A 15,715-nucleotide genomic window follows, 5' to 3' on the forward strand; every position below is an offset into this window, starting at 1 on the left:
AGAGATTAATCACGGGGCCTCCACCTCACCCCCTGATACATGAGGACATCAAGGACCAGAAGATCCTAGAACTCACCTACAAGATGATTGAGCTGCTGACTGGAGAGGTGACTCTGCTGGGAATGCTGGGACATTATACAGTAACGCTATGAAGGGATCAGGGGAATAACGGTATCATTGCATGTGTCAGGTTCCTATTAGGTGTCAGGATGTTGCTGTCTATTTCTCTATGGAATAGTGGGAGTATTTAGAAGGACACAAAGATCTGTACAGGGACGTCATGATGGAGGTTCCCCAGTCCCTCACATCACCCAGTAATAGACAGGACTATATACACGGCCCATAATTATCTGTATGTAAAGAATGAATTCAGTCTCTATATGTGTTTCCTCCTGATCTATCCAGTAAGAGGACAACACCAGACAGATGTCCCTGTCCTCTTCTTCCACATGACTGTAAACCAAAAGATCCCAATGTTCCTCAGGATCATCAGGTAGATGGAGAGAAGGTGTCATGAGATCTCCCCTATGATGTGTAGACTGCTGTGAAGGTCTTGTGCTCAGTCTTGTTTTATCCACCAGTATTAAACAGTACAGACCAAAAGTTTGGACACACCTTCTCATTTAAAGATTTTTCTGTATTTTCATGACTATGAAAATTGTACATTCACACTGAAGGCATCAAAAGTATGAATTAACACATGTGGAATTATATACTTAACAAAAAAGTGTGAAACAACTGAAAATATGTCTTATGTTCTAGGTTCTTCAACGTAGCCACCTTTTACTTTGATGACTGCTTTGCACACTCTTGGCATTATCTTGATGAGCTTCAAGAGGTAGTCACCGGAAATGGTCTTCCAACAATCTTGAAGGAGTTCCCAGAGATGCTTAGCACTTGTTGGCCCTTTTGCCTTCACTCTGCGGTCCAGCTCACCCCAAACCATCTCGATTGGGTTCAGGTCTGGTGACTGTGGAGGCCAGGTCATCTGGCGTAGCACCCCATCACTCTCCCTCTTGGTCAGATAGCCCTTACACAGCCTGGAGGTGTGTTTGGGGTCATTGTCCTGTTGAAAAATAAATGATGGTCCAACTAAACGCAATCCGGATGGAATAGAATGCCGCTGCAAGATGCTATTCCATCGTACCTCTTGAAGCTCATCAAGAGAATGCCAAGAGTGTGCAAAGCAGTCATCAAAGCAAAAGGTGGCTACTTTGAAGAACCTAGAATATAAGACATATTTTCAGTTGTTTCACACTTTTTTGTTAAGTATATAATTCCACATGTGTTAATTCAAAGTTTTGATGCCTTCAGTGTGAATGTACAATTTTCATAGTCATGAAAATACAGAAAAATCTTTAAATGAGAAGGTGTGTCCAAACTTTTGGTCTATACTGTACATACAGTGGGTACAGAAAGTATTCAGACCCCTTTAAATTTTTCACTCTTTGTTTCATTGCAGCCATTTGGTAAATTCTAAAAAGTTTATTTTTTTCTCATTAACCCTCCGTCAGGGGCAACTGATCTGACAAGCGCAGCTCACTTAGTTTCATTTCTCTATTTTCAGTGGTTTGTCTGGTTAGTAAATTTTTTTTTTTCCAACTGATTATGTGTATTCTCATTTATTACATTCCTATTAAGGTAACTGATCACTTTTAGAGCATTGAAATTTTTAAAAAGGAAAATATAGCCAACTTTCTAGCCTGTGCCGGACAGGCGCAATGCCCCTAAACTCGTTATGAAACATATTGCCCCTGACGGAGGGTTAAAGTACACTCTGCACCCCATCTTGACTGAAAAAAAGCAGAAATGTAGAAATTTTTGCAAATTTATTAAAAAAGAAAAACTGAAATATCACATGGTCATAAGTATTCAAACCCTTTGCTCAGACACTTATATTTAAGTCACATGCTGTCCATTTCCTTGTGATCCTCCTTGAGATGGTTCTACGCCTTCATTGTAGTCCAGCTGTGTTTAATTAAACTGATAGGACTTGATTTGGAAAGGCACACACCTGTCTATATAAGACCTCACAGCTCACAGTGCATATCAGACCAAATGAGAATCATGAGCTCAAAGGAGCTGCCCAAGGAGCTCAGAGACAGAATTGTGGCAAGGCACAGATCTGGCCAAGGTTACAAAAGAATTTCTGCATTACTCAAGGTTCTTAAGAGCACAGTGTCCACCATAATATTTAAATGGAAGAAGTGTGGGACCACCATAAGTATTCCTAGACCTGGCTGTCCAGCCAAACTGAACAATCATGGGAGAAGAACCTTGGTGAGAGAGGTAAAGAATAACCCCAAGATCACTGTGGCTGAGCTCCAGAGATGCAGTAGGGAGATGGGGGAAAGTTCCACAAAGTCAACTATCACTGAAGCCCTCCACCAGTGGACCGACGTAAGTCTCTCCTCAGTGCAAGACATGAAATCCCGCATAGAGTTTGCTCAAAAACACATGAAGGAATCCCGGACTATGAGAAATAAGATTCTCTGGTCTGATGAGGCGAAGATGGAACATTTTGGTGATAATTCTAAGCGGTATGTGTGAAGAAAACCAGGCACTGATCATCACTTGCCCAATACAATCCCAACAGTGAAACATGGTGGTGGCAGCATCATGCTGTGTGGGTGTTTTTCAGCTGCAGGGACAGGACGACTGGTTGTAATTGAAGGAAACATGAATGCAGCCAAGTACAGAGATATCCTGGATGAAAACCTCTTCCAGAGTGCTCTGGACCTCAGACTTGACCGAAGGTTCACCTTCCAACAAGACAATGGCCCTAAGCACACAGCTAAAATAACAAAGGTGTGGCTTCAGAACAACTCTGTGACCATTCTTGACTGGCCCAGCCAGAGCCCTGAACTAAACCCAATTGATCATCTCTGGAGAGACCTGAAAATGGCTGTCCACCAACGTTCACCATCCAACCTGACGAAACTGGAGAGGATCTGCAAGGAAGAATGGCAGAGGATCCCCAAATCCAGGTGTGAAAAACTTGTTGCATCATTCCTGAGAAGACTCATTGCTGTACTAGCTCAAAAGGGTGCTTCTACTCAATACTGAACTTTTTATAATTTACCAAATGACCGCATTGAAACAAAGAGTGAAAAATTTAAGTCAATAACACTTCTTTGAAATCTACCTGTCCAGTTATGAAGCAACACTGATTGTGAATCAATTTCTCTTGCTGTTGTGCAAATGGAACAGACAACTGGTAGAAATGATAGGCAATTAGCAAGATACCCCCTATAAAGGACTGGTTCTGTAGGTGGTGACCACAGACCATTTCTCTGTTCTCATCCTTTTTGGCTGTTGTTTTGGTCACATTTTCATTTTATCATTGCTCTCACTCCTAGAGGTACAGTAGCATGAGGCGGTGTCTACAGTACAACCCACAGTAGTTGCTCAGGTAGTGCAGTTCATCCAATATGGAACATCAGTGCGAGCTGTGGCAAGAAGGGTAGCTGTGTCTGTAAGCACAGTGTCCAGAGCATGGAGCAGATACCAGGAGACGTGGAGGGAGCAATAGAAGGGCAACAACCCAGCAGAAGGACCTTTACCTCCTTTGTGCAAGGAGAAACAGGAGGAGCACTGCCAGAGCCCTGCAAAATGACCTCCAGCAGGCCACAAATGTGCATGTGTCTGCACAAACGGTTAGAAACTGACTCCATGAGAGTGGTATGAGGGCCCGACGTCCACAGATGGGGGTTGTGCTCACAGCCCAACACCATGCAGGATGCTTGGCATTTGCCACAGAACACAAGGATTGGCAAAGTCGCCACTGGCAACCTGTGCTCTTCACAGATGAAAGCAGCTTCACTCTGAGCACGTGACAGACGTGACAGAGTCCGGAGACGCCATGGAGAGCGATCTGCTGCCTGCAACATCCTTCAGCATGACCGGTTTGGCAGTGGGTCAGTAATGGTGTTGGGTGGCATTTCTTTGGAGGGCCCCACAGCCCTCCATGTGCTCGCCAGAGGTAGCCTGACTGCCATTAGGTACCGAGATGAGATCCTCAGGCCCCTTGTGAGACCATATGCTGGTGCGGTTGGCCCTGGGTTCCTCCTAATGCTGGACAATGCCAGACCTCATGCCGTTGGCATGTGTCAGCAGTTCCTGCAAGATGAAGGCATTGAAGTTATGGACTGGCCGCCCGTTCCTCAGACCTGAATCCGATTGAGCACATCTGGGACATCATGTCTCGCTCCATCCACCAACGTCAGACTGTCCAAGAATTGGCGGATGCTTTAGTCCAGGTTTGGGAGGAGATCCCTCTGGAGACCATCCACAACCTCATCAGGAGCATGCCCAGGCATTGTAGGGAGGTCATACAGGCACATGGAGGCCACACACAATACTGAGTCTCATTTTGACTTGTTTTAAGGACATTACATCAAAGTTGGATCAGCCTGTAGTGTGTTTTTCCACTTTAATTTTGGAGTGACTCCAAATCCAGGCCTCCATTGATTAATAAATTTGATTTCCATTGATGATTTTTGTGTGATTTTGTTGTCAGCACATTCAACTTTGTACAGAACAAAGTATTCAATGAGAATATTTCATTCATTCAGATCTAGGATGTGTTATTTGAGTGTTCCCTTTTCTTTTTTGAGCAGTATATGTATGTGTGTGTGTGTGTGTGTGTGTGCGCGTGTGCGTGTGTGTGTGTGCTCCAGAGCTTGTATATATATGTGTACCCATAAATATTGTTATGAAAAAAAAACAAAAACACATATTTGGTATCGTTACGTCTGTAGCGACCCGACCTATAAAACTTCCCACCAGTTAACCTCTTTGGTGAACATCGTGTAAAAAAAAAAAAAAAAAAAAAGGAAAAAGAAATGAGACAAAAAACGATGCTTTATCATCATACTGTCAAACAAAAAGTGGAGTAAAACGCGATCAAAGAGACAGATGTAAATAAATATGGTAGCACTGAAAATGTCATCTTGTCCCGCAAAAAACAATCTGCCATGCAGCTCCATCACCGGAAAAATAAAAAAGTTAAAACGCTCAGAATAAAACGATGCAAAAACATTTACTTTTTTATAAAATCGTTTTTATTGTTTAAAAGCACCATAACATAAAAAATGAAATAAATGTGGTATCGCTGTAATCGTACTGACCTGAAGAATAAAGCTGCCTGAATTTCTGTTTTTTGTTCATTCTGCCTCCCAAAAATCGAAATAGGAAGCGATCAAAAAACTTTAAGTGCCCTAAAACAGAGGTCCCCAACCGCCGGTCCGCGGACCAGGACCGGGCCGTTGGGGTTTTTCAGCCGGTCCGCGGCGCCGCTGACAGCTAGCTCCGCGGCCCTGCGCCTGGTCAGAGCTCGCTCTGTGTGGATTTATAATGTTTTCTGCCATAGCCGTGACAGCTCGCAGCTCCCGGCAGAGAACATTATGCAGGACGGGGTGGGGCGTCGGGCGGGTCTTAGTGACGCGGCCCTCCTGCACAGCATGGTGTGTTCCTGACGGGGTGGGGCGGCAGGCTCTCCTCACTGACACACCCCCGGCAGAACATGTTATGTGGGGCGTGCTGGGGCAGCAGACTGGCTTCAGTGACGCGGCTCCCGGTACCGGTGTTCAGTGTGTAGCGCTGCTAAGCAGCAGCGCTGTATACACTGACGCTCAATGTACAATGCTGCTACTTAGCAGCGCTGTACACCGAGGTCCCGCCAGCATCCTCCCCATACAGCTCCACCCCTCCATAACCCCACCCCCATATGACCAAAGCCCCGCCCCCACCCCCACCGGGCCATGGAAAACTGGTCTTGCTTAAAGCCGGTCCCTGGTGCAAAAAAGGTTGGGGACCTCTGCCCTAAAATGGTCCCAATAAAAATGTCAGGTCGTCCTGCAAAAAAACAAGCCATCACATGACTCTGTCAGCCGAAATATGGAAAAATTTATAGCTCTCAAAATATGCAAAAAAAGCTTCTTTTAGTGTGTGACAGCAGCGAAACCTAAAAACCTGATATAAATCTGGTAACGTTGAATCCCACCTACTCAAAGAATAAAGTCGTTTAATCACTTTTACCGCACAAGGCATAGTGTAAAAAATAAATAAAACCAATTTTTTACCTGTTGTTGATTTGTTCAGTCTGCCTCCCAAAGGTCACAGTAAGGCTCGGCTTACATTTATCCTGCACTCTATGCTGAGCACTTACACCGGGTTTCCATGTAAATCTTTGAAATATGTGATTCAGGTGGTAGATTCCCTGTAATGAGCCAGATGGAGACACTGGACGTCTTCTTGCCTATCATCCGGCGATGTTGGTCTTTTTAGATGTGCATAAAAGTACGGTCGGCCAGTTTTGTGCACCTCTGGAAAAATGGACAGTGATGAAGAGAGGCCAAAGTTGAGAGTAACTCTGCTGCCTCATTATAGTGAATGGATCCCTCAGGGGTTTCATCTAAATCATGTCACTCTAAGATTTAGATGGAAACCCCCGTTATACGTGCTCAGTGTAGAGCGCAGGATAAATGTGATCCCAAATGTCATGTAAAATGATCCTAATAAAAGCTTCAAATCCACAAAAAAAGCCCCACTCAGGTCCGTCATCTGTCAATGGAAATATTGGGGCTTCCACATTACTGGTAACACAAAGTCTCTGGACAAGTGAAATGGCTCCTCACCCCTCAACAAAATTCAGAAAATTCTGCTCTCCCAAATTCAAGTGCCCCTGAAGTTAGCATCCATATGTTAGGCATTTCCGTAGCAATGAGAGTCAGCCTAAGTTATGGGTGCGTGTCTCGAGAAGCATGAGCTGGGCACAATGTGCTGGTCACTGCAACGCACTGGTCAATACAATGGCAGTTTGCAATTTTCACTCAGCAACATCCACTGCTGCTTGTTTCTGGAAAACACCCATGGAGTCAAAATCGTCACTACACTTATAGATAAATTCCCAAAGGGGTATAATTTCCAAAATGGGGGTCATTTGAGGGGGGATTCTGCTCTTTTAGCACTTAGGGGCTTTGTAGATAAAGTCCTGCACTCCAGAATGCAAATAGCGCTCCTTCCCTCCCGAGTCTCGCCGTATGTCTAAGCTGTACTGTACCGCCACATATGGGGTATTTCTACATTAAGCAGAAATTGTGAGATAAATATTGGTGCCATTTTTACCCATTTCCCAGTGTGAAAATGTAAAATCTTGGGCTAAAACAAAATTTTGGTGGTAAAAATGTAATTGTTTTTCTTCACTGCCCAATGTAGGTACCCCCATATAGGAGTGCAGTGATCATAATGACAACTGCACCCCTAGGTGAATTCATCGAGCAGCGAAATTTGTAACATGGGTTTTTTTTATGGAGGGGTTCTGTTGTTCTGGCACCGCAGGGTTATGCCAATGTGCCCTCAAACCAGTCCAGCAAAATCTGAACTCCAATATGGCGCTTCTTCCCTTCTGAGCAACGTCCCCAAACCAGTGGGAGTGGGAGCCAAAACCAGACGAGGAACAATCAGACAAAAGGTATAATAGAAACAAGTCACCAATTCTGCATTTATCACCCACTCCTGGTTTGGCTCCCACTCCTGAGAAAAAATACTTGCCAAATACTGATAGTGGGGCCATGGCCTTACACTGTATCTCAAAAGTAGTTTTTGACCACATATGGGGTATAATCATACTCAGAAGAAATTGCACAGCAAATTTTGGGGTCCATTTTCTCCTGTTACCCTTTTTGAAAATAAAAATTGGGGGCTAAAATTAAAAAAAATGGTAAAAATTTGATTTTTCTATTTTCATGGCTCAACGCAACGTTACAAACTTCTGTGAAGCACCTGGGAGTTCAAGATACTCCCCACATATCTAGATACATTTCTTGAGGGGTCTAGTTTCCAAAATGGGGGTCACTTGTGGCGGTTTCCACTGTTTAGGCGCATCAGGGGCTCTCCAAACGTGACATGGCGTTTACTAAAACAGCAAATTTTACATTCAAAAAGTCAATTGGCATTCCTTCCCTTCCAAGCTCTGCCGTGCGCCCAAATAGTAGTTTTCATCCACATATTGGGTATCAGCGTATTTAGAAGAAATTGCACAACAAATTGCATGGCTAAAAAAAAAACATTTTTGTGGTTAAAATTTGATTTTTTTTTTATTTTCACGGCTCAAGCTTATAAACCTCTGTGAAGCACCTGTGGGGTTGAAGGTGCTCAACATACATCTGATAAATTCCTTGAGGGGGTATAGTTTCCAAAATGGGGTCACTTGTGGTGGTTTTCCTCTGTTTAAGCATATCCGGGGCTCTCCAAACACAATATTACACCCGAGGACCATTCCATCAAAGTCTGCATTCCAAAATGTCACCCTTCCTTTCTGAGCCCTGCCATGCACCCAAACAGTAGTTTTCATCCACATATGGGGTGTCTGCATACTCAGAAGAAATTGCACAACAAATTGCATGGTGTAATTTCTCCTGTTACCCTCGTGAAAATGCAAAATTTGGGGATAAAAAACATTTTTGTGGGGAAAAATTAGATTTTTCTGTGAAGTCCTTCCTGGTTTCAAGGTGCTTACCATACTTCTAGATAATTTCCCCTGAGGGTCTAGGTTCCAGAATTGTGTCACTTGTGGGGGGTTTCCACTGTTTAGGCACATTAGAGGCTCTCCAAATGCAACATGGCGTCCGCTAATTAATAAGGGCATAAAAATTAAGTTTGAAAATTGCTAAATTTTCAAAATTTACGCCAAATTTCCATTTTTTTTAACAAATAAACGCAAGTCAATTTTACCACTATCATGAAGTATAATATGTTACGGAAAAAAATCTCAGAATCAGTGGGATCCATAGAAGCGTTCCAGAGATATTTACCAACGGAAAAAAGGGGTAAACAAGAGAGACACCCGCGCTAACTAGTGTGTCATTGTATCAAGTATGTCAGCAGCAAGTGACAACCAACATCCCTGGATTGATGAATACTTGAATTGCCAAATAAAAACTGGAAAATGCCCAAAAAAATACCCACTTCAGTGTACCATAAATGATGACCAATTAGGAACAAACCTAAAGTGTCCACAACTAATATTTTACTAACAAAAAGTGATCCAGATATATGTTGTGGAGGATCCTGCAGTCTGATCCGTATTGGTCAATCTAGACTGTATAAATGACATCAATGCAGTTTAATAGCCATATAATAGCAATCTGTATATCAATACCTCACTGGTTGTGTTATATTATATATAATCAATCCAGTGACCGCACAAATGAAGAAAAAATAGCATATAAACCGATAAAAAATATATATATATATAACCAGTGAGCTTTACATGGACCTGCACGATTTTGCATGTACAGCATACACACCATGTGTTTAGAGCTTGTATGCAAGTTAGAGGTTAATTACCGTCCATTAACCACTTCGCGCCAGAGCCTGTTTTTGCCTTCGTGACCGGGCCAATTTTTTCAATTCTGACCACTGTCAGTTTATGAAGTAATTACTCTGGAACGCTTCAACGTATTCCCCTGATTCTGAGTTTGTTTTTTCATGACATATTGTACTTCATGATAGTGGTAAAATTTCTTCGATATAACTTGCGTTTATTTGTGAAAAAATTGGAAATTTGGCGAAAATTTTGAAAATTTTGCAATTTTCAAACTTTGAATTTTCATGCCCTTAAATCAGAGAGATATGTCGCACAAAATAGTTAATAAATAACATTTCCCACATGTCTACTTTACATCAGCACAATTTTGGAACCAAAATTTTTTTTTGTTAGGGAGCTATAAGGGTTAAAAGTTGACCAGCGATTTCTCATTTTTCCAACAAAATTTACAAAAACATTTTTTTAGGGACCACATCATATTTGAAGTCACTTTGAGGGGTCTTTATGACAGAAAATACCCAAAAGTGACACCATTCTAAAAACTGCACCCCTCAAGGTGCTCAAAACCACATTCAAGAACTTTATTAACCCTTCAGGTGCTTCACAGGAATTTTTGGAATGTGGAAGAAAAAAATTAACATTTAACTTTTTTCACAAAAATGTTACTTTAGACCCAATTTTTTTTATTTTCACAGGGGTAACAGGAAAAAATAGACCCCAAATTTTTTTGTGCAATTTCTCTTGAGCGTGCTGATACCCCATATGTGAGGGAAAACCACTGTTTGGGCGCACTGCAGGGTTCGGAAGGGAAGGAGCGCCATTAGACTTTTTGAATGTAAAATTTGTCTGAATAATTAGCAGACGCCATGTTGCGTTTGGAGAGCTCCTGATGTGCCTAAACAGTGGAAACCCCCCACAAGTGACACCATTTTGGAAACTAGACCCCTTAGGGAATTTATCTAGATGTGTGGTGAGCACCTTGAACCCCAAGGTGCTTCACAGAAGTTTATAATATTGAACTGTAAAAATAAAATTTTCACATTTTTCCCACAAAACCGTTTTTCATCCCTTAATTTTGCATTATCATAAGGGTAATAGGATAAATTGCACCATGAAATTTGTTGTGCAATTTCTCCTGAACACGCTGATACCCCATATGTGGAGGCAAATTACTGTTTGGGCGCATGGCAGGGTTTGAAAGGGAAGGAGCGCCATTTGACTTTTTGAATGTAAAATTTGTTTGAATAATTAGCGGACGCCATGTCACATTTGGGGAGCCCCTAATGTGCCTAAACAGTAGAAACCCCCCACAAGTGCCACCATTTTGGAAACTAGACCCCTTAGGGAACTTATCTAGATGTGTGGTGAGCACCTTGCACCCCCAGCTGCTTCACAGAAGTTTATAATATTGAGCCGTAAAAATAAAATTTTCACATTTTTCCCACAAAAAATGTTTTTCATTCCCTAATTTTGCATTATCATAAGGGTAACAGGATAAATTGCACCATGAAATTTGTTGTACAATTTCTCCTGAGTACGCCGATACCCCATATGTGGGGGAAAACCACTGCTTTGGTGTACGGCAGGGTTCGGAAGAGAAAGGAGCGCTATGTTGGCTGGGATAGGCAGCAGACGCCATGTCACATTTGAAGAGTCGCTGACATGCCAAAACAGCAGAAACCCCCACAAGTGACCCCATTTTGTAAACTACACCTCTCAAGGAATTCATTTAGGGAAGTAGTGAGTATTTTTTAATTTTTAAATTTATACCATTGGGCAGTGAAAAAAGCATAATTATATTTTTACCACAAAAAAATGTTTTACCCTCAGATTTTACATTTTCACACAGGGCAATGGGTAAAAATGGTGCCGAAATGTGTCACACAATTTCTTCTAAAAGTGTCAATACCCCATATGTGGCTGTATCGTACCGCTCAGCCGTACGGCGAGATCTGGGGGGGACGGAGCGCTATTTGACAATTGGAGAACAAATTATTGTAGAATAGGCATTTGGATTTGGGAGCACAAAATTTTCTGAATTTCTTTTGGGGGGCAAGGGTCATTTTGCTTTTCCAGAGCCTTTCTGCTACCAGTAACTTGGAAGTCCCTTATATTTTTAACAGATGATGGACCTTAGTGGGGACTAGCTTTTTTTGAGGACTGAGTTGAAGCTTTTATTGGGAACATTTTACGTAAAATTTATCCGGCGCTCTAGGCTGAGCACTTACATCGGGGTTTCCATCTAAATTTCCAAGTGATGTAATTCAGATGAAACCCCTGCAGGATCCATTCAATATAATGAGGCAGCAGAGTTACTCTGGACTCCGTCTGGCCTCTGTTTAGCGGTGTCCTTTTTTTCAGAAGTGCACAAAACTGTGGCCAACCGCACTTTTATGCACGCCTAAAACAAATGACACTGTGGGATCCCAGGCTAGACGGCGTCCACAGTGGCCTATATCTGCCTCATTACAGGGAATCTCCCATCATGGGTTCCGGCTGAATCACGTATTTCAGAGATTTACACGGAAACTCTGGTGTAAGTGCTCAGCGCAGAGCACAGGATAAATGTGAGCAGAGCCTTACTGGGATCTTTGGGAGACATAATAAACAAATCAGTAGCAGGTGAAGAATTGGTTTTATTTATTTTTTACGCCGTTCCTAGTGTGATATAACTGATTAGATTACTTTATTCTTCAGGTCGGTGCGATTACAGAGATACCAGATTTATATCGGGTTTTTATGATTGACAGCTGTCACACACTAAAATACGCTTTTTTTGCAAAATCTAGTTTTTGCATCACCATATTTTGAGAGCTATAATTTTTCCATATTTCGGCCGACAGAGTCATGTGACGGCTTGTTTTTTGCGGGACGAGTTGACATTTTTATTGGTACCATTTTTGGGAACGTGACATTTTTTGATCGCTTTCTATTCCGTTTTTTGGGAGGTAAAATTAACAAAAACAAACAATTCAGGAATTGTTTTTTGAGGTTTTTTTTTATGCCGTTCTGCGTGTGGTAAAAGTGATCAGGCAGCGTTATTCTTGGGGTCAGTACGTTTACAGCGATACTACACTTACTGTATTTTTTTTATGTTTTGGCGCTTTTACACAATAAAACTATTTTATAGAAAAAAATAATATTTTTTTTGCATTGCTTTATTCTGAGCGCTATAACTTTTTTATTTTTCGGCTGATGGAGCTGTATGGCAGCTTTTTTTTTGCGGAACAAGATGACGTTTTCAGCGGTACCATTTTTATTTCTATTTTGTTTTTTGATCGCATTTTTTTCCACTTTTTGTTTGGCGATATGATGAAAAAGCATATTTTTTTGCTCCGTTTTTTATTTATTTTTATTACGGTGTGCACAGAAGGAGTTAATTAGTGTGACAGTTTTATAGCTCGGGTTGTTTCGGACGCGGCGATACCAAATATGTGTACTTTTTTTGGTTTTGTAAAAATATACGGATTTATTGGTTTAATATTTTATTTATTTATTTTTATTTATTTTGTGATTTTTTTTTTTTAATAGTTTAAAAACTTTTTTTTTACTTTTTTTTACATTTTTACTTAGTCCCTGTATGGGACATTAATTTTTATTTTTCTGATCACTGATCTCATGTAATGTAATAGACATATATTACATTACATGAGATCTTCCCTGACTGTTTCAGTCAGTCTCCTGTCTGGCTCAGCTTGCAGGCTGAGCCAGACAGGACACCATATATGGCAGAGCTGGAGGCGGTCATGTGACCTCCAGCTGCCATAGCAACCCCAGGTCCTGGAAGGAAACGGAGGTCTTCGGAGAGGTAAGACGACCCCCTCTCCTCCTGCTGTCTCCTATATGCCGCAATCACTATAGATCGCAGCATATAGAAGACAGCAAGGGGTTAACATCACTGGGACCTGATCTAATCAGGTCCCGATGATGTTCCCTGTCAGAGCTAACGCTCTGCACCGGAATAGCAGCGCTTGCAGGACCCTGGGGGTCCTGAGCGCTGCGAGACCACCCACCGTTTTTAAACGTCGGCGCTGCACAGAGCCCGGCAAGCGCCGACGTTTATCTACAGTGGGCGGTCTGGAACCGGTTAACATTCCTGACTGACAGTCCACGAGAGACGAGCAGTGGGACCTATGTGAGAAGTTCCGCAGTAACTCACTGTGTCGGCGTTTTATTGCCTGATGCTTGTATGCAAGTTAGAGGTTAATTACCGTCCATTAACATTCCTGACTGACAGTCCACGAGAGACGAGCAGGGGGACCTATGTGAGAAGGCCTGCAGTAACTCACTGTGTCAGCGTTTTATTGTCCGATGCTTGTATGCAAGTTAGAGGTTAATTACAGTCCATTAACATTCCTGACTGACAGTCCAGGAGAGACGAGCAGCGAGACCTATGTGAGAAGTTCCGCAGTAACTCACTGTGTCGGCGTTTTATTGCCTGATGCTTGTATGCAAGTTAGAGGTTAATTACCGTCCATTAACATTCCTGACTGACAGTCCACGAGAGACGAGCAGGGGGACCTATGTGAGAAGGCCTGCAGTAACTCACTGTGTCAGCGTTTTATTGTCCGATGCTTGTATGCAAGTTAGAGGTTAATTACCGTCCATTAACATTCCTGACTGACAGTCCACGAGAGACGAGCAGCGGGACCTATGTAAGAAGGTCCGCAATAACTCACTGTGTCAGCGTTTTGATGTCCGATGCTTGAAGCAGTCAGTGCTGATTATTTGGATGTGGAGGTGGCGGCATTAGCACGCAGGGAGCCCCGGCGGGTGGCTTGCCTGCGTCTGAACTTGCCACATGTGATGGAGCAGTGGCATTTTCCAGTTTTTATTTGTCAGTTCCAGAGTTATTACCTCATAAAGTGACACTTGTCAGAATTGTAAAATTTAGACTGGTCATGAAGGTGAAAACAGGCTTGGGGGGGGGGTAAAGGAATTAACCCCTACACATATATCTGGACTTACACAGAGACCTCTAGGCTTGGGCCACGGTGTAAGGCCACGGCCCCACTATCAGTATTTGGTCAGTATTTTCTCAGGGGTGGGAGCCAAAACCAGGAGTGGGTGATAAATGCAGAATTGGTGACTTGTTTTTATTATACCTTTCCTCTGATTGTTCCTCACCTGGTTTTGGCTCCCACTCCTGAGAAAAATTATTGACCGAATACTTACCAAATACTGTTAGTGGGGCTTTCGCCTTACCTGAAGTTCTGTGGCATGAGACAGCAAGAAGAGTAGTCAGGTAGCTGGGTCAGAACCAGGAGGGCCAAGAAAATACAAAATCAGAAGACACCAGTAGTCCGTAAACAGGCCAGGATTATAACAGGAAACAAATACACAAGCCGGGAGCTGAGCACAGAGGACTGAACCAGAGGAGGACAAGGCTGTAACTGGCAGCTTCCAGCAATATGCTTCCAGCTTTAGTAGGGTGCGGTGCTTTCCAATTGCCTGAAGCAAGGAGCAGATTACTCCAGCTGGACAGCACACACACCCATACTGCCAGACTGGATGGTACTACAGGTCCCAAGCACCCTAATCTTAGTGGCTGGACAGAACCTGTGCCACCCAGAGCTTCTGGTTCCGACGTCTCCTCCATCACCAATACCGCCTGCAGGATGAATAAGGCGGCTCCTGGTGACAGAAGCAGACGTCATAGGAGAAGGTTCCAGAGGAGATGGGACACATCATTTGCAGAAGCCCTAATATAACAAAATGGCAGAAAACCAGAGCAGCAAAAATCCCCATAAAGTGACTCAAGTTTGGAAATTATAACCCCCAGTTAGTTAAGCTATAGGAATAGTGACTATTTTGACTTCACAGGCACTTTCCATAAATTAGCAGACAGTGGATGTTAGAGGGTGAAAATTGCACATGTGCCAGTTTATTACCCAAAACTTAGTGCCCAGATTGTGCTCCAGGAGACACACGCACCGCAAATTAACCGGTTCAAGACCGCCCACTGTACATAAACGTCGGCGCTGCCCGGGCTCTGTGCAGCGCCGACGTTTAAAAACAGTGGGTGGTCCCGCAGCGCTCAGGACCCCCAGGGTCCTGCTAGCGCTGCGGTACCGGTTCAGAGCGATAGCTCTGACATGTGGCATCATGGGGACCTGAATGGATCAGGTCCCCATGATGTTAACCTGTTCCTATCTTCTAGATGCCGCGATCCATAGCGATCGCGGCATTTAAAAGATAGTAACAGCTGGTGGTCGGCGATCGGGACCCCCCACATACCTCAGGAGCGGCGGGGATCCCGGTGCTGTGACCTCTGACATCATCGAGACCTGATTGGCTCAGGTCTCGATGATGTCAGCGTCACACCAGCCAATCAGAGAGATCACCAGGGAAGTTTGTTTTAGCAACAAACTTTCCCGGGCGATC

At 43.1% G+C, this 15,715-nt stretch overlaps 1 pseudogene; it reads left to right on the top strand.

The window, feature by feature from the left end:
* The window catches only part of LOC141270591 (uncharacterized), a 169,088-nt pseudogene that overhangs the window by 33,641 nt on the left and 119,732 nt on the right, over positions 1-15,715 (top strand).

Source organism: Phyllobates terribilis, unplaced genomic scaffold, assembly GCF_046119375.1.
Source record: "Phyllobates terribilis strain yellow unplaced genomic scaffold, ASM4611937v1 Scaffold_5__5_contigs__length_657084704, whole genome shotgun sequence".
In the NCBI taxonomy this organism is placed as follows: domain Eukaryota; kingdom Metazoa; phylum Chordata; class Amphibia; order Anura; family Dendrobatidae; genus Phyllobates; species Phyllobates terribilis.